The 24,051-nt window shown below is 37.7% G+C and overlaps 2 long non-coding RNA genes across 6 annotated transcripts; one reads left to right on the top strand and one right to left on the bottom strand.

Moving 5' to 3' along the window:
- Window positions 1-6,647: 6,647 nt before the first annotated feature.
- LOC143304858 (uncharacterized) lies at window positions 6,648-10,571 on the bottom strand. 4 transcript variants are annotated; one of them, XR_013061491.1, is made up of 3 exons: window positions 10,288-10,571; window positions 9,332-9,659; window positions 6,648-8,085 (listed from the first exon to the last, which is right to left on the bottom strand). It is a non-coding gene; the product is annotated as an uncharacterized LOC143304858 (long non-coding RNA). The 4 variants fall into 4 exon arrangements; XR_013061489.1 differs by lacking the exon at window positions 10,288-10,571 and adding an exon at window positions 9,768-10,261 and having other exon boundaries at window positions 9,318-9,659; XR_013061488.1 differs by lacking the exon at window positions 10,288-10,571 and adding an exon at window positions 9,768-10,261.
- A 2,024-nt stretch (window positions 10,572-12,595) lies between these two features.
- On the top strand, window positions 12,596-17,891 carry LOC143304864 (uncharacterized). 2 transcript variants are annotated; one of them, XR_013061505.1, is made up of 5 exons: window positions 12,596-12,676; window positions 13,839-13,980; window positions 14,299-14,400; window positions 16,811-16,942; window positions 17,569-17,891. It is a non-coding gene; the product is annotated as an uncharacterized LOC143304864 (long non-coding RNA). The 2 variants fall into 2 exon arrangements; XR_013061504.1 differs by lacking the exon at window positions 12,596-12,676 and having other exon boundaries at window positions 12,813-13,980; window positions 17,569-17,890.
- Window positions 17,892-24,051: the final 6,160 nt, after the last annotated feature.

Raw genomic sequence — 24,051 nt, 5'->3', positions numbered from 1 at the left:
TGATTCTATTGCGCTTATCTGTTCGTATATGTCGCTAGTGTCTACTCCTACTATTACATTGGCAGTGTCGCTGTATAAATATCCTTTTCCTATGTTTTCTACGAATACAGAGTTTCCTTCTAATGGTGTAATATTTATTTGCGCGGATACTATTCCGGCAAAGAGGAGCGTCGACCTGGAAAGTAAGGTTTTAAACGATTACCGTGTATCTTTTTGTCTTGAATCAGATAGTATGGAGTACATACTTTATCAATCGTGTACGGTCCTAACCATTCCACATCAAGTTTATGCCTTTTATGATCGTTATGTATTAAAACAGAGTCTCCTTCTTTGAAAACTGATTGAGGTTTTATAATTTTACGTTTTTGATCGCGCTGATATCGCTGTTTACTTTTGATCAATGTTTCGCGAGCGTGTCGGAGTCTAGAGTCCCATTCCTTTTTGCGGAACGTGACTTCGTCTGCGTATGTGCGTTGGGGATTCTTGGATATTGTGGAGGGAAGATTGGCTTGGTGTCCGAATGTGAGTTCGAATGGCGTGTAACCAGTAGAGTCGTGTATCATTGTGTTATATGCAAGGCATACAAAGTTAAGTTGATCGTCCCATTCTTCATCCGAATTTCGCTGTATCGATTTTAACATGTCCGTTATTACTGCGTGTGTCCGTTCTAACGATCCGTTACTTTGTGGGTGGAAGGATGTCGTTTTGATATGTTTGATTTTGAACGCGTCTTCGTACTGTTGCATTAAACTAGATATAAAATTCTGTCCGCGGTCAGTTAATATCTTTTTTGGAGCGGAAAAGATGTAAATGTAATGATTCAAGAGTGCGTTCCAAATTGTTTCCGTTTGCTGAGTTTTTAGTGGTACGAGTATTAAGTATTTTGTCAATTCGTCATGTATGGATAGAATGTACTGATTGCCTTTTTTTCGTCTTTTTCAGTGGGCCTAATAAGTCCATAGCAATTTTATCGTTTGGTTCGAGGGGTGTGTTGGTGATACAAGGTTCTTCGCGCGGTCTGATACTTGTAGTTTTAGATGTTTGACAGGTGTCGCATGATTCTATATGTTGTTGTATACGTTTCATCAAATCTGGTACTCTGTGCCGTTCACGAATGCGATCGTATGTCTTTTGTATACCGGGGTGTCCTACTAAATCGTGATTTTCTTTCAATAATTCGTCTATTTCTTCGTCGCTATATGTTTGAATTGGTTCCCATGCAAAATTTAATTCTTTTACGGTGTCGTTCAGGAATAGTAAAATTTGTTTGATCGCGTTCTTTTCGGTCTCTGTGAAACTGTCGTCGCCTATACCTATCTTTTCGTTTATATGAATAATTTCGTTTAATTTAGTTAACCATTCGATTCTGTCGTAATTTCCTAGCTCTGTTTTGGATAATTGATAGAAAGATTTACGGTTCGGAGTCATTTTGAGAATTTTGGGTAACGCGTCGGTAGATTTTTCCCAATCGTGATATTTTTTATCGAGTTCTATGTTCAAATTTTCGCGTCGTCTGGTCAGAACATGTATTCTAGATAGTGCGTCGGCTGCAGTATTATCCTTTCCTTTCGTGTATTCTATGTCGTATTCGTATTCTTCTAGTTTTAATCGCCATCTCATCAAGCGTGATGAGGGGTCTTTGCAATTCTGTAACCATTTTAGTGCTTGGTGATCGGTTCGGATGAGGAATTTCCGTCCTAACAGATATTGTCGGAGGCGTTTCACGGCCCATACTATTGCTAAAAGTTCTTTTTCTGTAGTGGAATAATTTCGTTCCGGTGGGTTTAGAGTTCGCGAGATATAACAACATGGATGTCCGTCCTGTGATAAGATTGCACCTATACCTTCGTTACTGGCGTCAGTCGTTAATGTGAATGGTTTCGCAAAGTCTGGGAATTTTAGTACGGGTGATGAACAGAGTTTGTCTTTTAATGTCTGGAATGCTTCCTGGGTTTTATCTGTCCAATGAAATGGTGTCTCCTTTTTTGTAAGTTCGGTCAATGGTTTCGCGATCTTAGAAAAGTTTCTGATGAACTTACGGTAATAACCTGCTAGTCCTAAGAACGATTTGATGTCTGTGGGATTACGTGGCTGTTTGAAATTGCTAACGGCTTCTAATTTTTTGAGATTTGGCTTTACACCTTCGGCGGTTACTATATGTCCAAGATATTCTAATTCTGGTTTGAGAAATTCGCACTTGTCCGGCTGTATTTTGAGTCCGAGTTCGCGTAGGCGTTGCAATACTATCGCGAGGTTGCTATTGTGCTCTTCAATCGACTGTCCGAATATTATAATGTCGTCTAAATATACGAAGCAATGTTTATTTATGAGTCCTCTTAGCGCGGTATCCATCATGCGTTGAAATGTTGCAGGTGCATTCTTTAAACCGAATGGCATCCTATTGTAATGATAGTGTCCTTGTGGTGTGGAGAATGCTGTGTACTTTTTAGAGTCTATGTCCATTGGGATTTGGTGGAATCCGGAGGATAAATCGAGGGCTGAGAAGAATTTTGCGTTGCCTAGTTGAGATAGTATGTCGTCTATGTCAGGTAATGGATATGCGTCCTGGTCAGTTAGTTCGTTTATTTTTCTGAAGTCTATTACAATTCGCCATTTCTGTTTCCCTGAGGCGTCTGCCTTTTTTGGTACTACCCAGACTGGTGAATTGTAAGGAGAATCAGATGGTTCTATAATGTTCTTTTGTAGCATTTCGTCCATTTGTCGTTTGATTTCTTCTTTATGGCATTCAGGCGGTCGGTAAGATTTTGTGTTAATGATTTTATTTTCTTTTAACGTTATTGTGTGTTTAGCAAGATTAGTGCATGGTAATAAGTCGGTCTCTAGATTGAATACGTCAAGGTAGAACAGCAATATCTTTTCGATTGGTTCACGGAGGGTTTTCTCTATATGCGAAAGTCTAACTAAATCTTTAAACGTGGAGACTTGATCATACGTATTTGAATTTTCGATAAAATTAGTCATTTTGGCTGGGCACTCACCACCATTGATAAAGCATATCGTTGTCGGTTTTCCTTCCAGGTAGACTGTTTTTGACACTGCTTGTTTTGGAGGTACGTCGTTTTCCTGTTGCAATAAAAGTATATTATTGTCAAGTTTTAATTGTTGATTCGAGAGTTCAAATTTGAATTTAGATAGGGCTGGCAAACCGAGTATGCCGTCTTCTATAATTGGAAAGTTGTCTTCTACCACAAAAAATTCTAGAGTTTTGCCAAATAGTTTTATCAAAGCGTGTTCGTTGGTTTTAAATTTAGAGTGTCCCATCGAGAATTTCTGTTCTTTTGTTATTCTTGGTCGTAATACGCATCTTCGCTTGAGTATATTAATTCCTGCTCCGCTGTCAATGAGGAATTTATGTCGCTGTCCGTCGGATCGTAAAAGTACTGTGGGTAGTCTTCCTGTTGTGGCGTTAATTCGTAGGTCTGGTCTATTGGTTCCTCTATTTCTTCCTTGTGTGTCTCGAGATTGTGGACTGCTGGTGGTCTCGGAAATTGGCTGGGTGTTCGAAAATTTTTACATTGACTGGAGACATGTCCGATTTGGTTGCATTTGAAGCATTTTAATTGTGTCCTTTGGGCAAGTGGTATTTGTTCGGTTTGTCGGAAGCTTCTTGGCATTGGATTGGGTGTTGGAGTTGGTTTTTTAGTGATCGGATTAGGATTATTGGTTGTTAGTCGTTGCTGCTCAGGAAGTCGTAATCGTTCTATTGGTTTTAGTCGTCGATTTCGATCTTCCCTGAAGAATCGCTCGATGTCGGTGGCTTTCTTTTCGGCTTCAAGGATATTGTATGGTGGATTGGCGAGTAGTAATTGTCCTATTTCGCCTTTCAGGCCTCGGATAAAATCGATCACGGAGTCTTTTAAAATCCTGTCGTTCATAGCTCGTCTAGTAATTTCGTCACGGTATTCGTTCGTTATACTGTATTGTAACTTATTGAGTGCTCTGCGGAACCTGATGATATAACTTTGCACACTTTCGTCGTGACGCTGTCTCGTTTCGCGTAGCTGGTCTTGATGTTCTCTAACAGAGTCTTGGGTGGCTACGTTTCGTCTTAGGGCATCGTACAGGTGTCCGTATTCGTATATCGATATATTGCAGATGGCCATTGCGGCTTTACCCGTGATTTTCCCGATTTTAATCATTTTTAATAGTAACGTGGGTTCGCTACACATGGCTCGTAATTCGCGTACTTCGCGTATGAATTCTTCTACTCCGATATTGTCTTCGCCGTTTAATTGCGGAATACATACTATCGCGTCTTTGGCCCGTAAGCTCGGAGAGGCGAATTGCGGTGGACGGTCTTCGTAAGAGGGATGGTTGTCTTCTTCTGTTCGAATTGGAACGCATGGTGGGGAAGTTCTATCTCTCGCGGCAACAGATTCGTCCATAGTAATAAGGGAGCCTAGTTCTGTAGTAGCGTCGCGTCCTATTTTTATTTTGGAGATATTTTTGCCTAATAGTTCTATTTCCGCGGCACGCTTCTTATTTTCACTGTCGGCCGTCCGTTGTGTCTCTTCTACACGTTGCGCAAGAATTTCAATTTGTTTTTGTATCACGTCGAGTATGGCACGAATCGAATTGTCCGTACCTCCGTTTGTAGAAACGGTTTCAATAGTTTCGACTTTGTCTTTTCGTGATGTGGGCATGATTCTAATTGAGCTTATTGAGTCTGAACTACTGTTGCTATTTGGACTCGAAGCGCTTGAGAAACTGGGTTTTCTCACACGGTATCGTGAAAATGAATCCAGATTTTTCAGCTTACCGTAGTAGCTATGGCCGTTGAGGAGTCTCAGGGATGTTTCCTCTCTGGTTGGTTTTAGATTCCGAATCTTATTCGTAGGCTTGCTCTGCGCTGACCGTAGTCCTCTCGTCTAGTTTCACCGTAATGGAACGTTGAAAGTTGCTGCAGGGCCTCGTAGTAGCAAAGATTCGCACTGGGTCCGTTGATCCTTCGATCTTCAATGATGCGCGTACGCCGAAATCGTAATTTCGTTTGCACTGAAGTGAATAGATCCTGGCACGGATCGCCAAAAATGTCGTGTAAAATTAAGGTAAAAATAAGGAACTTGTTAATTTCCGAAAAGGAGATTAAGTTCTTTTTATTTTTTACTCAATTTATACAATTTTTCGGTTCGCGATGATACACTTTCGATACTTGGATTAGTTAAGAATTTTTTTATTAGACTGACTGGAGGATTTTGAAGGGAGCATTTATATTCTTCCATTCGTTGGAGTGGGAGAAGGTTTTGTTTATGCTTAGTGTAAAATTCGGAGAACGGCTGGAGTGATCGAATGCCACTCAGGCGGCTGAGAACGGGTGCTGACCGGACGGTCACACGCGATAAGGCGTTCGGAATTTCGGTTTGTTATATACAGTTGCTCGAATTTCGTCTGTGACAACTGTATCGTCGCTCCTTCTGCTGCTTACCGTTTACCTCTCTGTATGATCACGGTGTTGGCGGTTCTGCAGTTGGCATCTTTTTCCGCCAAACGTTCGTAAGGCCGAATTTTCATAACCGTCCATTTCCGTGAACAGCGATCCTCGTTTACGGCTTTAGCGACCCAAAATATCCCCGAAAAGACACATCCGAATGAAAAATTGTCCATTCTGTGAGAGAATAATAATTCTTCGTCGCCAAATAAAAACATGTACGCAAATAATCGGACTAAGGTAAAAAACGACGTGTTTTAACCACTTGACTAATTAACTGCCATTCTTATATCTTGATATATATATATCGATATTTACGAATCGAAACTATACGATATCCGATACCATATCGATAATATGCGTAATACGTATGATATATCTGATAAAATATATACCCGTTCTCGTTGGTTCGTTGCATTTTATTATACAAAGTCTTCGCTATATTCTTCTATATCGCTATATTCGCTTCGCTAATAAAAGAAAAATTTATATTAGAAGAAAAATATATGAACATTGTATGTAGAGTGTTGGGACAAAGGACAAGTTTCGAAGTCTGCGGATAGAAGCGAAACGGAGAACTTGGAAAATAGGCTGGAAAATAGAGAGAGAGAGAGAGAGAGAGAGAGAGAGTGACAGGAACGAGAACGTTTTCTCAAGTTCTCGATAAAGGTAAAACGTTATGAGACTGCGTTCGTCCAAATATACGAAAAAAAGTGCAATCCTGGTGCATCGTGGTGGATGGCGTGGTTAAAGTAGGGAGAAAAGACCTTGAGTCGCGTCACGTGACCACGAACCTGCATGGGAGTTGGGTAGGGCGGTTGCAGAGGGCCTTGACCTTACCGTCGGCGTCGCAGCCATAGTTGTAACTACCATCGTCGTGGCCTTTGCGAACATCCGAGAAGAGGCCGATATAGCCGCGTGACGCTTCATTTTCCTACGGTTTAATTCTTCCCGTTCTCCCGCTCGTTGGTTACACCAAAATTTCCACTCTTCCACGATATCCTACCGACTAATAGTTACCGCTGTACGAAGCAATGTCGTCCGTTCGTCGAACAGATGTTTTTAAAAACTTTACGAGTCACAAGTTAGTAGTATGAAAAATATATACAAGATCGTATACTTGAGATTTCAAGTATATAATCTAACTTTACGTAACGTAACGTAACGTAACGAAAATAGAATTAAATTTTATGCGAACAAAATTATGTATAAAATTGGTAATTTATATAGAAATAAAATGAAATTTTCCCCCGAGTCGCATAGCTTTATGCGAAATTCAACGCGCGAGCGAAAATTTATTAATTAATTAATAAAAAGCATAGAAAATTAGCTAGAAAATTAAATAGAAAAATAGTCGGTCGTAGTATGTTTTACAATGTTTCTTGTCGCTTTCTCGCTTTCTCGCTTCATTTAGCGAATAGTTCTTACGGTATATGATGCATATTACGTTACGAAGGAAAGAAAAGACTTGTATCATGAGTATTTCTGGAATATGTTCAAGGACTGAACGGTAATTGCAGAAGAAATAAGGTAATACGAAATTTATCGGTAATATGAAATTTAGCATATACGCGTAGTTAGGAAAGTTATTTTCTTTTTATCGTACGATTCGATCCGTCCTATCCGCCACAATCCGAAAACTATATTTTCTGAAACTGTATTTAAAGATAATATCTTCCGTAGAAAATGACAAAACCGAAACAATGTTTTTTTCTCCTTTCGTATCTGATTAATAAATAATCTCGTGTAAAGATATATTATACGTTTTTGTGTGTGTGTGTGTGCGTGTGTGTGTTTGAACGATATCGCAAATTTCTTCGCATCTTGGATAAATATTTGGTCACTGTGATTTACAATACTCGATTTACAAAGTAACCATGGTAGTTTTTAGTAGGTATTAAGATTAAGCGATTTGGAACGAATTAACGACGAATTGGAGGTAACGTTTAAGCGATAGCGTTTTTCACGAGAAATCAGCGTATTATAAATTTGCGTCTGTTGAAAGACGTAGCAACGTGTCGCCTGGACATACATAATTAACGGTATTGACGCATCCAGAGTATCACGCGCATCCACGTTCTGTAACGGACAAAGAACGGAATTTCGTATAATAATTTTTGTTTTCCCTTGCTCGGTGCATTATATCGTGCTGCATGATCGCCGAGTTACAAACAAAAGATACGAGTACGAAGCGCGTTTATGTTTCCGCGCGAAGGTCGATCGGTGGTTCTGCGGGACCGGAAGTGAACGGGATGAATAATGTACGCGCTCACAAACTCTAAGTCGGACTCTTTGTTAATAAAACGCCTAATATTCACTGATCGTAAGGCGTTACTCTCTTCGTCGATGAGATCGCAAGAAAGAATGAGTTTCCGTCCCGATCTCACCGACAGCTCACCGACAACGAGACTGCCGACACGTTCGTCGACGAGCCGCTCGTCAACGAGACTCCTCGCAAACGAGACACCAGCTTTATGTCCAAGCACAACATCTTTCCACTCTCTCTTCTCTTTCCTCTTTAATTTCCCCCTTTAAATAGTTTTCCCGCCATCTTTACCGATGCACAGTTTCCGTTTCCGTTTCCACGATCTCGTAATTGCTCGAAACAGCACCTTTCTTCTACTCGAAATGTTCACCTTTAATCCGATCCGGTAAAAAACGTCCGTCTTATTATACGCGAGATATTAACGTGTACAGCGTCATTTTCCTACCAAAGCCACAGCAACGACAGAAAATCGTAGAAAGCACGTCGTACACTTTCGTCGTGTGCGAAAACTTTGCACACTGCAACCTTCCGATAATATGTCGATACCGTAGCTTCCCCCGTAGCTCTGTTACGTTCTTTGCCTCTTTCAAATCGATCGCTGTATTAGATATGTTACAAACGATTACTATGTTCAACGACGAACAATACCAACTTAACCACCGATTTACGCTAAGAAGATCGTAGATTTACCATTTGCAAAGGAAAAAGAACGTTTGTTAATTTCTGAATTCTAGTTTCTTCTTTGCTTCGTCTCGTTTACTAAAATCAGCCAGTCAAGATATTATCTTCGTATCGATGTCGTAGAATGTAAATACTTTTTGTAAGAGCGTACAAAATATCGAGCAGAGGGCAAACGGATAAACGAATACATTGTTCAGAGATGTCGAATCGATCCGATTCTTGGATCGTTTCCGAAATTTCATTATTTAATTAGAAAGAAAGAGAAGGTCGACCGATAACCAGATTCGAATTCCCGCGCCTCGAATCCGTATTTCCAGAAACAGAGTCGGAATTACTCTGTCAACACCTTACCACGGCCAGTATTCCGTTCGCATAATTATAATAATTTCTCGGTTCATCCTCATTAAGAGCTACAACGAATTCCAATACTTGGCCAGCGTAACTGTAGCCACCAACTGTTGCAACGGCTACGAAAAGTATTTGTACGTCCTTCTAAGTATTACAGCATTTACTATTTTATTACTATTTAATTGCGCTCGAATATACAAAGTTTCGTATCTTTACTCGTTTAGTCGTATGTATTTTCATACGACAGCGAGAAATTTATTTTCCAAAAACGAATTCGAACGCTACAAAGCGAGCGTTAGCGAGTTTTACATTTCATTCCGATTTATACGTAGATGCTGAATTTTGTATATACGTAGCTGGAAAATCGCTCGAGGGCGAAAGATGCGACAATTCCGAACAAAAGTAGCAAAGTAGTAGCAAAAGTAGCAAATGTAACAAGAAATCTGGATAACAGTCTAAACTACAGCCTTAAACAGAGATCTCCGAGTATATAACGAACTTGATACCATCGCTAGTTATCCGTTGAAAGCTTCGAGGTTCGTAGCATTGGTGCCAAGTTGCATGATTTATTACCATCGATAAACCACCTTTTTTAAACATGCTGGCTGTCGGACGCGCGCGGACATCGATATCATTGACCGAGTTTCCCTGTTCCGCAGGTCTCTAACCCTTTTGAAGATCGTGGCTACATAATGGAAAAGAGTACCGACGACACTGACCGAGTCCCTTTGCCTTTGCTTTCCTCTCACTTTTTGCTTAACCAGATCTTTCACGTTGAACGAAGCGGCAGTCGATAGGTTGATTTTAATAATCAGACTTCTCTTCCTCTCTCTCTCTCTCTCCCTTTCACTCAGCTTTGGCACGTTGAAGCTCGGTTATCGCGCCTGGATTGTAAGCGCCCTCCTCCTCCTCCTCCTCCACAAAAAAAAAAATGCGTCCGATTATTCGACGTAGGAAAGTAAGAGAGATAAAAAAAAATGTACTTCTATTATCGATAATTGACAAGAGAGATCTTTTTCTCACAGTCTAAAAGATATTCGATGCTGAATCGGTTAATATAATTTCTGCCTTTCCACTTCCTCAACCCTACGATTTTTCTCAACGCGGGATCGAGCGTTCGCTTGACTGTAAAAAATTTCATTTTCAATTCGATTAATTTTATTTATCGATCGTTATCGACGACAGAGACGTACGCGTGTTTTAAGAACGAACGAAGAAAGAACGTTTTAAGGAACGATATTACTTCGATATTCACGATATCGATATGAATAATTTTCACTTTTCGTTATTAATTTCCCAACTATTTCAAATGACACCGTATAATTCGCAAAAATATCGATCGTCTTGCAACAACAAAGCGTCGATCCCTTCGTTTTTTCTCCCCTTTCTCGTAAAAAAAATCTTCAAAGTATCAAACGGGCATATACTCGTTGGTTAAATACACAAAAATTCAAATCTTTCGTTTACGAATTTCGTAACGTTCTATGCAGTTTCGTTCACACTGCGAAAAGCGCCAAGATCTTCGGGCAATCGTTTTCATTACCTATTTTACGATGCCCTTTTCGTCGCATTGCGACCACCGTCACCATTATTTGATCGTCGAACGACTCTAAAACGAATCGATCTCACATTATCTTCCAATGGAAAGGCTTTCTTACAGGCTCATACCCGTCACATAGCCACCAAACAGTTTCATTATCGATGATTCTCACGGTCGATCATCGACGATCAACGGTTCGTTCGAGCGTAATAGCTGCACATAGCCACTGTCGTCGAGTTCGTGTCCGGACGACCTGGATCTCGGCCGTCGTCGATTCAGCCTACGTATCGTATCGATGGGGAAAAGAAAAACGAAAAGGCGCGGATAGAAAACGCCAGTGAAACGATAACACACGGTAGCAGTGACGTTACCGCGTCGGTAAGCACGAAATCGATAAATTGTGACGAATCGATCGAGTATCGGATGGATGAAAAATCGAAGAATTTGCCACGGGTATCCAACCCCTACTGACAGAGTCAGGACACGACCCTTTCCGAACGAGGATGCAGCGAGTCACGATCAGAGAGCAAGTACTCTTACTAACACGGCGACTCGACGACTGGCGCCACGTCGTCGAGCTCATTGGCTCTCTTTCGCGACCCTGACGCCCTCCGCCCCTCTCTACCGAGATCTATCTCGTACGCTTTCTGTCTTACCGCGGTGGCTTCGTTCCTTTTCTGTTCGCGACCTGTACGTGCGTGCTCTCTCTATGCATAAGCCTGTCTCCTTCTACCCTACCAACCGACCTACGTGACGGCGCGGCGACGCGGCGACGCCGCACCGCAACGCGCTCTCTCCCTCGCGTTTTATATCGGCCAAACTTTTTATCCTCCTCGAATTCTGCGCTTTGCACATTTTTCCAGCATTACATATAGATTGAATTAAAAAAGTTGCTTAAAAATTATACCGCTACTACTATACAATACTATACTATACTATACTATACTATGCTATGCTATGCTATGCTATGCTATGCTATGCTATGCTATGCTATGCTATGCTATGCTATGCTATGCTATGCTATGCTATGCTATGCTATGCCATGCCATGCCATGCCATGCCATGCCATGCCATGCCATGCAATGCCATGCCATGCCATGCCATGCCATGCCATGCCATGCCATGCCATGCCATGCCATGCTATGCTATGCTATGCTATGCTATGCTATGCTATGCTATGCTATGCTATGTGGAAATAACATTTTTAAAAACATCTATTTACTTTGTCAATAATATAATTCGCATAGTATAATTCTTAAGGCATTGTAGCGCGAGATTCTTCTGCACTTACGACAGATCTAAAAGCGAAGCGATCCATAGAACGTATATAATATGCAAAAATATCGAAATTATCCAAAGTATACAAATTATTAGATGAAATAATTTTCTATCTAGATTACATCTTTTTAATTATATTCGGCAAAATATACAATGTTATAAATATTCGATATTGCTTATTTTATTATTAATAAGCCCAATAAGCCGAACGAGCTTAAAACCAACATTTTAACTGTTTTATTATGTTTATTTTTAAAATAACATAGAAACAAACTAACTTTAAGTTATAAGATCAAATAAATTATTTTCGAGCAATTTTCCACTTTAGTCGACTGCTTCAAACGAATTATGATAACGAATAATACGGATATTTTCTTCTGCCTATTTCTTTCATTTTTTCCCTTACTCTAGTTAATTGGTACTGTACTTGTTACTGCAATAGCAGGTATTATGGTGTTGTTTTTGCGAATATAGTTCTATGTATTAGCCAATTAATATCGGAGAATAATTGGAGATAAGATCGAAATAAGATTGCGCTTCAGGGTATAATTTGTTTAATCTGGAATATAAAAATATTAGATATATGTATGCATACTTGATTTGCAAGTTGCTATTTTGTTAAACATTTTCGTTGCCAATAACAATACGTATATATTAATAATCAGATACTATGTATATTATTATTACTTACTACTTTAGATGAATGATGAACGATAGTTTGATTTATTCATTGAGTAAGCTCGGTGGTTTAGTTCATATTCTTTACCTTCGGCGTACACAGTTATTGTTTGCACCGAAGGGTGGCGTTAAATACTCCGCCCTAATCAATCGATCCAAGCGTTCAATGACGGCCATTTGATAAAACAATTCTCTCTGCGGTTAAGATATTTTTGCAAAAGCATTCTAGTTTCTTTTATACCAATCGTAAGATATCGAAAATCATTTATCTCTCCTAATTAATTCCTTACCTACAGTTAAACTAATAATTTATGATAATTACTCTATTCATTTATATCAATTTATTCATAGAATGTATTCATGGAATCAAGGAAGCAAGTGCAATTTAGATCAAAGCCAACCAGTTTTCATCATCCATTGATGCGTGCTACCATTGGTAAGTGGCATGGTTTCGTTTCTTCGACGGTAAGTTCAATGTTCATGTATAATTATTTGGAACCACATGCTGTACCTATTCTAATTGATAAATTTCAATACATACGCCGTGAGACACCGTGGAATGCGTGCGTTTTAGCCTTAATTATTCGTAAGATAGATTAGTCTATGTTAAGAGCATTGTGAGCTCATCGTGTACAATGATACTTATCCATCTTGCAAGGAAAATTAAAATTCTATTCTCTTTTTCTGCCGAAACACGCGTCCATTGATTCTTCCGAAAGATCGCAAACTCGTTCGTTCGTGCCGTGATTTTTATTTGATTTTCCGATTGATTGCAGTTTCTCTTTGGCTTCTGCCTACTTTTAGGGGCACATACAGCGTCAGTAGCTTCATTTTCTTTCTCTCGTCCCAGGTTAGACAAATGTGTCTTTGGTGCCGAATGCAAACCAGTGGGGCTACGAATTATCGTACTGTAATATCGTAGAATAGATTTGAATTAGAGATCGGTTGAAATTAGAAAGCACCGTGTACGTCGTCTTTCGTGGTTTGTTTACATCCAAGAGCGCCTAGTAACAGCGACGCGAGAAAGGATAAGCAGTGTCAAAACAGAGGTACGGTTTCATATTTCAAGGAATCGAGAGGCCAAAGTATGTGAGCCGAAAAGTGTGTGTGTGTGAGAGGACGAGAGCAAGAGCGAGCACGACCGGGCAGGATTGTATTGGCGAAGAGCAGAGCTAATTGAGTCGTTGAAGAGTAGAGTCGTTAGAGCTTTCGAGTCGTTGAAGAGTAGAGTCGTTAGAGGTTTCGAGTCGTCGAAGAGTAGAGTCGTGAGAATTGATAGAGTTGTAGAGAGAGAGAGTGTGTGTGTTAGATTCGTTGTGACGAGAGTGATCAAATAACTGTAAAGTTATTTGATATAGATACGAGTATTGCATTTAGTTCCGTTAAATAAATATCGTTCTCTGTCCAATTTATATCTGTATATTCAGTTTAATATTAATAAATTGTAAGTAAGCGAAAAAAAATTTCTATCCTTATTTTTCGATGTTACAGTACGATGTTTATAAAGATGGATGTAATCATTGTGTGAGATATAGATATTGCGCGATGTATCCTTTGTTTGAAATTTGGAAAGATTCGTGTAAGATCGTTTTGTGTAGATCGTTTGACTTTCCGTATCTGCTTGTATCTCCGTCATCCTTCCCACCACGCCACTTTGGAAGCTGCTCAGCGAAACTAAGGTGCGACGAGTCCATTCAGTCGTCTTCTTTTCTATCGATAACATGGATCACGTTGCGTCAGGTTTGTAACCTATTCTAACCTATTAGCGGCGTCACTTCTTCATTACTGTCATTACTATATTTTTTACTATCGTTTATATCTCGTTATTAATATCGTTTAATCAGTCCACGTTTATTTAACGATTTGTCGAACATTCAGATAATGAAATTAGGTGGTTTTCTGAAATTTTTTGTTTGTATCTCTCTTTAATCGTCTATTTACAAAATGATACTGTTACCGATAGCTTGTATCGTAAGCTTTCGTAATAAAATCGTTATTGATCGTTTGATCGTATTTTCATGTAATTATTTTATACATTTCTAGTTTGTTTTTGTGCAGGTTATCGATCGATGGCGGGGATAATATAGAAGTAACAGGAATATTAATATATGGACGCAACGACGATCAACGATCAGTCTGATGAATTTTCATGGAAATCTGGTAACGTTTAATTTATTTTAACTAAGACAGCTGTGTATGAACGGTTCTATTGTCTTTTTATTCGAGCATGGGTAACATTTGATATACAATTTATGTCTACTTTAAAATATACTTGATACTTATTTCATAATAGATCGTTTCGTAATTATTTGGAATATTAAAATGAAAGTAAATGCGATTAAACAAATCACTTTTTTCATTCAAATATATGAAATCATTCTCTTATTTCAAACGAACTTGTAACAAATTATTTTATTGTTTCAATGTAATTCATAATGTAGAATCCTTGATAATTTAACAATAGCTTCGTGTAGACAGTTTGAAACATAGAAATCTTAACAATAATAGCTTTAACTATTTCGATAGGTATTGTAACACACTAGGTATTGGTATATCGAATTCAAATTATTTTTCTATATTACGTGAATTTGCTATAGTTTCCGTCATATATTGCAACTTTGTAACTTGTGTCTTTTTCATAGAGGTGGCGCGCAAATAGACTGAAATACTTCAAAGCAAGGCTTCGCGCGCGTTTCTCTAGCATTCTTTAAGCATTCTTTTAGTTGTGAACTTTTGAATTCTTGGAAATATTTTCGGATATTTATAACACGCGACCGTTGTGTGTTAACTATGTTTCGTGTTCTAATAACGAACATTCGTGGTATGATTCTCGCAAATGAAATGATCGATTCCCTATTTCGGTTAGGACAATAGAGGTGGTTATATGAAGTATTACACTGAGATAACGGTTTACAATTCGCACTTTATTCCAACAATTTTGTAGAGAAGATAGTTGGGCTGGTGCGTATAGATAAGTGAAGTAGGTGACTGATCTAAGGGTGGAAACCCGGTCAAGAGATGTCGACTGTTCTAAAGATGGAAAATCAGTAAAGTTCGGTGACGATGCTATTGTCACGTAAAATAACAAAATAAAAAAGGAATTTGAGGTAAAAAAATAAAAAAAGAAAACTTTATTTTTTTTCTAACATCAATACACTTTACAATCTACTTCCGAACTCTAGGCGTGACTTTCTAAGACTGACTCTTATGATTTTACTTTCGATCGGATCCGATTACTTTCTTTTGTCATCCCTCAACATCCCCACCGTCCATGCATTTGCTAGGCGTCCGGGATCGTTGCCACGTGCTCTTTCTTCTAGAACCTTCGGTGGAAGGACCGTTGGGATGTTGATGGTTCATTAGGCACTTCAGCGATATACATTGTCGCCGAGTGCCGCCACATCTTTATCTCTATCGTCAGTCCGTCGGATTTGAAGTATGCCGGTCGTGACACACGCGAAAAGTGACTGACCAAAAAAGAACTGAATGTTTCGACGACATTACGAAACTGCAGCCTTGTATTTCAGCAATATCATACCAGCAATAACAAATTTTGAGAAATATCTTTATGTTCTATTCCTGTGGCGTACTTTGGATAACGCTAATCCCGGCGACACACTAAATTTTGAAATCCATACGACTGATTCTACAGAAGCGGGGATTCTACAGCAGCGATTTCGCTTGCACAGTTGTTCATTTAATTTGTGAATTGTAAGAAACCTCAAGTATGTCAGAGGACATAGTGATATTGCTACAAAAGCGACTAGACAAATAGAGAGCTACATGTGATTTTATCGTATTTTTTTAACCCTTTCGCTTCGGCAATCCAGTCCGCCGAAGTACTGTCACTGAACGGAAACGCGCGCCAGAAATACGCACAGTGTGCGTGGCTACTGTATATACGTTTTCCTAAGTCTTAAATAATAATAATTCTTGTAAGAACCGTATACGAAATATCGTTTCACTGTCAATGGATTTAGTAGATTTTTTAGCACGAAACAATATACGATTTTGATGTTGTTTCAAGAACGAGTAACTTAAAGAAGTGATTAATCCAGTATGTCAATAAAATCAAGGGAAAATGTTCTGTCGATAACGAAAAAATATATTAATGACCACAGATAGCATTTGTATATGCATCATTTTTGTCAAATTTTGTCTTCCAAACACAACTTTTTAATATTCCTACTTTATCTACTCTTGCTAAAATACATTAAACACATTTCAATACTAAACTAAAGATCTTTAAACTTAAAAATGACTTTTGCTTATTCCCATGTCACAAACAATTGGCTTTAATAATTATCGATCAATACTCTCTTATTCGTAAGCACATCAGCATATTCGATCCATGCAAATTCACGTAAAATGTTACTACTTCCTGCCTTTCGTTACATGTATCTTAATAAATTGTATCTTATTAAATCTTAATAAATATGAGTCTTAATAAAAAGAAGTTACTTTTTACGTAGACCAAACCTAGTTCTATTATTAAGCGCGTAAGCAGATAAGATGAAGATCAAATAGAGGCAAAGCTAAAAAATAACGACTATATATTTTCATGTTTCAGCGTTGAAAACTTATGTGGGTGAAACGCTAGAATTGACTGGAGTTCTTCGACAAGAAATGGGCACTTGTCTTTGCATAGACAGCAACAATGTGCCTCCGACAGTCAGCAAACGTTACTCTCTACAAGTTCACTGTATGTATTATTAAGCGCTTATCATAGAGTTATTATACAAATATATTTGCAATTATCATTCTTATATATTATACAAGGTGAATCAGAACACGTGGAAAATATGGCAGAGGTTGATTCTGAATACTGAAATAAGAAGAAAATTTTATATAACATAATATGCCTAATATGACCATACGTTCCGCTTATAGCTTATTTTGCGATGCTAAACATTACACAGATGAACGATTTCTTGGAAAATAGATAAATCGTGCTGGCCTTATTTCCGGACCAATACGCTCTTCGGATCCGAATCCGTTCGATTATTAAATACGGGGGCGTTTAAAATCTGTTACTTATAAAACGTTAGTTGACGTGACGATCAAAATTTTCGACAAATTCGTGTAAGCTGTTCGAACAAGATGGACGATCTATGACGCGACGCATTCGCGTTTCCGTAGAAACTGGAACTGGTCGATTCGAGTAATTTCTCTAAAGATAGGTAAGAAAGTACTGTGACACAAAGCAAGCGTCTACTCGAAAACGTTTATACGAAATTTTCTTCTTATTTTAATGCGCTGAATCAGCCCCTGCTTGCCTGGAAGCCGTACTTTCCACATGTCTCGAACTCTATCATACCGATCCACTAGGTAAACAAAATAAAAGCCTGCCAAGCACTGTGGCGGCACGGGCCACGGAACTTTTCAACGGCTCCGGATGCAAAGCGCGACGCCGCCAAAGCGCAACACCGACGTGCCCAATGTACCATCGATATCTTCACACTCTTTCCACCGAATTCTCGGAAGAGCATACACGTGCCAGCACTGGGCTACGATATCGATGGGCTACGAAGGGAAGAATCTGCGCGATCCGAAACAAAAGCACAGGCAGTCTGTCTTACGCCATTAAATGTGTAACTCCTCGGTATTATTTGCATAGCAACGCGTCGAATGATCTCTCGGTGTCTATCGTTATTTGTTAGTTGTTACCAATTGTCTGTTAAGTGTAATTGTTAATTGTTAATTGTTAACTCTGATTGTTGATTAGTTCTAAATAAACTATTGTTCGTTAAAAACACCAAGAGTAGTTCCTTACGCACCTATCACCATACCACCTCAGCACGAACGCCGTATAGATTGTTTTCACCTGTTCGATTCGTGCTAGATTTGACTAAAATACTCATGCGAAGTTATTGAAAATATAAAATCCGAATTAACATCCAGTTTTCAACAACCTGTCTAAAGATACCGCTCACAAGCAAGCTATCATTTCTTGAAACAAATATATAAGATTTATTTACGTTATCAATTTTGTCGTGTGTCGAAATACAGCCCACTCAAAACATTCTATGGACCAAACGAAAAAATTGTTGACATTGATTGTCAACAAGTCCTACAAACTAGGATCTTTCATATTTCTTTCGCTTTTGATAATTAGACACAACCTCCCGCTAGCCGATGAGTCATTCTGCTATATTTGGCTTATCCTTTGTTATTATACAAATTACTGCCATTGTTCACGGCTGATCTACTAATTCGTTTGGTGACTAGACACTACGTTAGATATTTTAATCAAATAAACTCATAATTGTATCGATAAAATACTTCCTATCAGTACAATATATGATCTAAAATTTAAACATCCTGCTTCAGGGCGACATATCCAGTGAATTAACGGCGCCTGAACAATCCCTTAAAACGGGTAAATCTATAACTTTATTATCTAATTTCAACCTAATATCCACAAACTGATCAACATAATTTCACTATGCCCAAAAAGAATCGCCTTGCAAATGATATCGATATTTACGACATTTCTTTGCTATATTAATATAGTATTATTTGTTATAGATCCAGACCACCGACCTCGACCAGGGCTATCAAAATTCGCCTTCGTCATGGCCAATAACCAATATAATATTAACTACGATAGAAACTGTCATTGTTAATTTAACACTAGCTATCGCTGCTATAATACGAATAGCCTGTATACATATTAAATAAACTGTAATAAATAACTTATTATTTTTAAATACACCCTGTCTTATTTATCTACACCTTCCTTTGTCTTACGTCCACCTTGACCTACGCATTGTCACGTAAAATTCGCGATAAAAAAGGATTTTTGCAATCCACTAGCGATAAAAAGTTCGCGTACAAGGTAAATAGCGGGCAAAAGAACGGTATAAAGCATAGAGTGTAGAGTATAGTAGCATTGCAGAAAAAGAAAAATCAACAGCTTGCTCGGTCATTGCGCAGCAACAGATCGAGCAACGATACAAATGATCATGGAAGTGCGTTTCTGCTTCCCGGTCTGTTCGAACTATGACGATTTGTCTTTCTGATCTTTCCGACTCGACCGTTGCACCGTTCACTCGACCATCGACCATAAATTGTTTCGAATTTTCTAGAGAACGGACACTTGAAACTACGTGCTTGCGGTACATTCGATAGCCAGAACAGAGGGATCCTTCGTGAGCCTGTTTTCGTCCTGCGAGACGAGCAAATTATTAGAAATTTCCTGATGCAATTGTACGCGGTTTTATGCAACTTTGATTATACACGTGAACGATATTTGGCACAGAGGAGTAACATTTTCGGGGTAACATTTGCGCACTAATAGGTTCCCACGTAGCTAAAATAAAGCAAAAGTTGCGCGAAATTAACGGATGACAATTGAGAAATTTCTTGGGTGATCTACGTTTATTACGAAATGGTTGGATGCGAGAATCGATATCTGGTAGCATCTAAGTTGTCCGAGAGAGTTTCACGATAAAGGAACAGATCTCTGCCGATACTCTCTATCCGACTATCGTAGCAGATTTGCGTACTTTTGCAAGGTTCTCCAAATTAATACAAATTTCTAACTACCGTAACATCGAGATATTATACATCGTAAGGCAAAGTTAAGGAGAGTGGCGATGACCTCGGAAACGCGAAAAATATCTCAGAAGATAGAATTTTGGTGGCGCGAAGGACAAATGTTCGTGATGGTTTTTGCCAATAGCGATTCTGATTCTCCCTTGACGTGTCTGCTCGGCGCCACTTCCGGCATCGTGACAAACCACCGTAAGCCCTAGGACACCCTTACAGCCTCCTTTACATCGCATATGCCCTTCTCGCTGTTGATGAAAATCCAATTTGTGAAATTAGACGTTTGCTCGCTTTGAGACAAAGTAAACCGCGTTTCTCACAGGTGTTCGGCAGATGGCGATGATGAGATATATAGTGCAACAAAGTGAAATTTTACGCGCGTAAATCTAACAGGATTATAATGTAACAGAAGCACAACAAAGAGGAAACTTGTGATGAAAAAGGAAGAATATATTACCAACGAAACTCTTTTGCTCCATTTTCTTTCGTAGAATTATATTTCACTTGCGAGTATTATAGCAGGTCTGCCTTTGATACAAAAATCATAAAAGGTTTACGTATCTGCACGTATATTTACGCTGTATGAACGACACTCGAGTATTACACGCATGCATTATCGACAAATAGATCCACGTTCGAGATAAGAGTTCCTCTTTGATACTTTCTTATGGTATAAATAACGAGAAATTATCAGGAAGTATGTTACAGTGAAACTGCTCGTACTTCGTTACTTTTACTCGCATGTATGACACCTACAACGATATTCTTTGTTGAATCAATAAATAAAAGCGCTCCCCAGCGTACATACAAGACTAGATCTTGAAATATAAGAATCGACGTAACAATAAGACTAAAAAAGTTCGAAATGAAAGTAATTATGTATATTCGATATATCTTTGGTAATCATTTCTTTAATCTCCTTCTTTGATCCAGTATCCATATTTAAAATCTACGAATAAATGATATATATTTAATATATACATTAAACTATACTTTTTAATAATACATACCATAATTTAATATCATGGTTGAAATTATGACCTATATAGCAATTAATACATACACATGTGTTTAGTTCTATTAACTTAGAAGCACATGTAAATTAAAAAAAAATATATATATGTCGGAGATGAAAGGAAAGCCGAAGCCCTTCCTTGGAAATTTTGGGAACATCCTCTAGTACCTTAGCCTAGATTTTATTATAGTTGTAATTGTTTAAGATTTGTAATAAGCGAGATTGGGTTCGAGGTGACAATCGGTCGCTGAACGTAGCCACGGTCACGGGATGGATGTTTTATCTAACGGAGGTCTGGAGTGGTTGTATGTGTTTTCCGAGAAGTGTGGTTGTGGCGGCATGCGGACTCGAGAGCGGGCCGAGCCACGTGTGATGTTGCCTCGGAGGTGCCGATGCAATGGGACATACATTGTATTTAGTAACCAAAACTCCAGGCAGAAACTGCCTAGCAACGGCGTTTGGAACTTTCTCGATGCTTCCAACGAGTGTGCCTAACAACGGCGTTTGGAACCTTCTCGATGCTTCCAAACGGGTATAGAAAACAAAATGCAATCGTACAGGGAGAAAAATCTCCACGAGGCTGGCATTCTTGCGATTGCCTTGGAGAGTGATTCATCGAGCATTTTCGACGATCGCATTTGCGTCTAAGTTAGTTTCGCTTAGTAAGGAGTTATCCCGGTGACCGTGGATTCGTTTGAACTCAAACATTGCTAATAGTATTATTTAATTTAATTATTCGTAGATCGTATTATTCATTAGGCTTAGTGTTTGTTAGACTTATTATTAGTTGCACTTATTATTTGTTAAGCTTAGTGATAGACCTGTATATACGTGTAAATAAAATCTCGGCTTTGTGAAACGATGGCTAGTCCACATGAAGAGTCGTCGCGCGCCCAAAATTCGAATCCTGATCCGACATATATATGAAACAATAATAAAATAATGAAGTAACATTGAGAATAGAATCTAGTTTAATTACACATATATACCCTTTTAATAATTCCGTTCTTATAAATTTTATTAAATTTACAGTGAAGCTTACAATTACACTAATGCCAATGAATATTAACGTATGCGTTTATTATTACACTAAATAAAAATGAAAGTAATGCAATGAAAAATACAATATACCTTAATGGAAATAAAATAAGTAAATAGCGAAGTATTTATTAATATTATTATATAGCATTATATTATATTATATTATTATAATATTTATTAATATTTACTTACCTTTTACGTTTGCAGAAAAACTATAAAATTTTAAATATAAAGAGAGATTTATAACAGAGATAAAGCAAGTCACAGAAATTAGTGTCTTTCAATGGCAAAAATGCGTTAAAGGAAGTGAAACGATAATCTCCGTCTCGCGTCACAAGCGGAACTGTGTCAGTTTTGCTCCTTGAAAGTACACGTAGCGGTACATGAGCTAGAGAACATTTCAAATCATGTTGTTGTTTTTTTGCTTCGGAGTATCAAGATCGTGAGGACATACATAATATATTAATAAATAAACTCCGGGCAAAACAATGTCGCCGTTACGTTACCGTCGAACCGTCGAACCGTCGAACAAAGACGAATTTGAATTCTCCGACTCTCGCCCGATCTGTTTATACTATACCAGTTTAAACGGACGCAATCGTAAAGAGTTCACGAGAGTTATGGATCAGTATCTACGAGTATCTACCGTCTTTGCGAACATTATCTATAATTATTTATTTAATCATTTGAAAATATACTTGAAGGTTTCAACAACGAGCAATCTTGTCTAATAAATCTCACGATCAACCATCCTCTACACACAAGTCCTCTGAAAACATAACGACTTTTCAGTTCAATTTGAATCGTTGCGTTCAACGCCATCAGGGTGTCCTGCATAACGCGGGCATCCGACTAGGTGCTGATACCACATACAAGAACAAGTCGAATATGTGAAATAAAGCTTTTTAGCTTAAGGTCCCGTTTTGAAAAAAATACAGTTTGAACATGTTCGGTTGGCAATTGGCTTAATACACGCGTATGATAAATAATAAGATTTATTACATGATTTTACAAAATTTGTTAAAATTGATTAAGAAGTTACTTTCAAGAAGTAATATTTACATAATTGTAAATTGAACCCTATGTTTAACAAAATTAGGCATTCTTAAGTATTTGTTATTGTAAATTACTATTATGCTTCGCCAAGTGTGATTGGCTATTTTTGGAACACAGCGTCCATCGATGTCTTCAATGAAAGAACATAAGTTTAATAACCTAACTTATCGACGAAATAAATCCCTGGCCCCCGGGTAGCGTGTTAGGAAGCTTCCGTGGTAATTCTTTTAAAAGCAATTAACGAGTGATCTGTTCGCGAATTATTGTATTGTATTGCAATGATAAAAATGTTAAATCTGTTATTCCTAAAGAATAAATTCTTATTATAAGACCTAATTGACTTAATGTTGATAAAGCAATAATCTTTTTAAAATCTATTTCAAAATTAGCTATAACTCCTGAAACTAATATTGTTATTCTTGAAATTATTAAAATAAATCTTTTATATTTAAAATCAATTATTATCTCATAATTGATTAATAAATAAATTCCAGCAGTAACTAAAGTTGATGAATGAACTAATGAAGACACAGAAGTAGGAGTAATTATTGCAGCTGGTAATCACATCATAAATATTAATTGTGCACTTTTTGTAAATACTATTAAAAAGAACATTAATAAAATTAATAAATCTATTTTATATAAAATTAAATTTCATGTACCAAAAATTACTAAAAAAGAAATAATTATTAATAAACTAGAATCTCCTACACGATTTAAAATTACTATAATTATTCCTGAATTAAATGATAAAAATTTTTGATAATAAATAATTAAACAATAAGAAATTAAACCCAGACCATCTCATCCTAATAATAAAGTTAATATATTAGGTCTCAAAATTTAAAAAATTATTGATATTAAAAACATTAATATTAAATAATAAAAACGATTAATTAAATATTTATTATTTAAATTTATATATCTAATTCTATATAATAAAATAAAAGAACTAATTAATATTACTAAAAATACAAATATTAATAATTTAAATCTAATCATAAAAATTGTTAGGGAAGTGGTACATTTACACTGTACATGAGAGTGTGTGTGTAAGGGTCAGAGGGCGTCAAGGTCTTAGTTGAGACAAAAGACTGTTGCCAGATGTTAGAAGAATCTAGGATAGTCGGTTAGCGACAAGCGTGCGT

Source organism: Bombus vancouverensis, unplaced genomic scaffold, assembly GCF_051014615.1.
Source record: "Bombus vancouverensis nearcticus unplaced genomic scaffold, iyBomVanc1_principal scaffold0060, whole genome shotgun sequence".
In the NCBI taxonomy this organism is placed as follows: Eukaryota; Metazoa; Arthropoda; class Insecta; order Hymenoptera; family Apidae; genus Bombus; species Bombus vancouverensis.
Note: the sequence above shows the minus strand (reverse complement) of the source record. Positions and strands in the feature narration are given on the sequence as shown.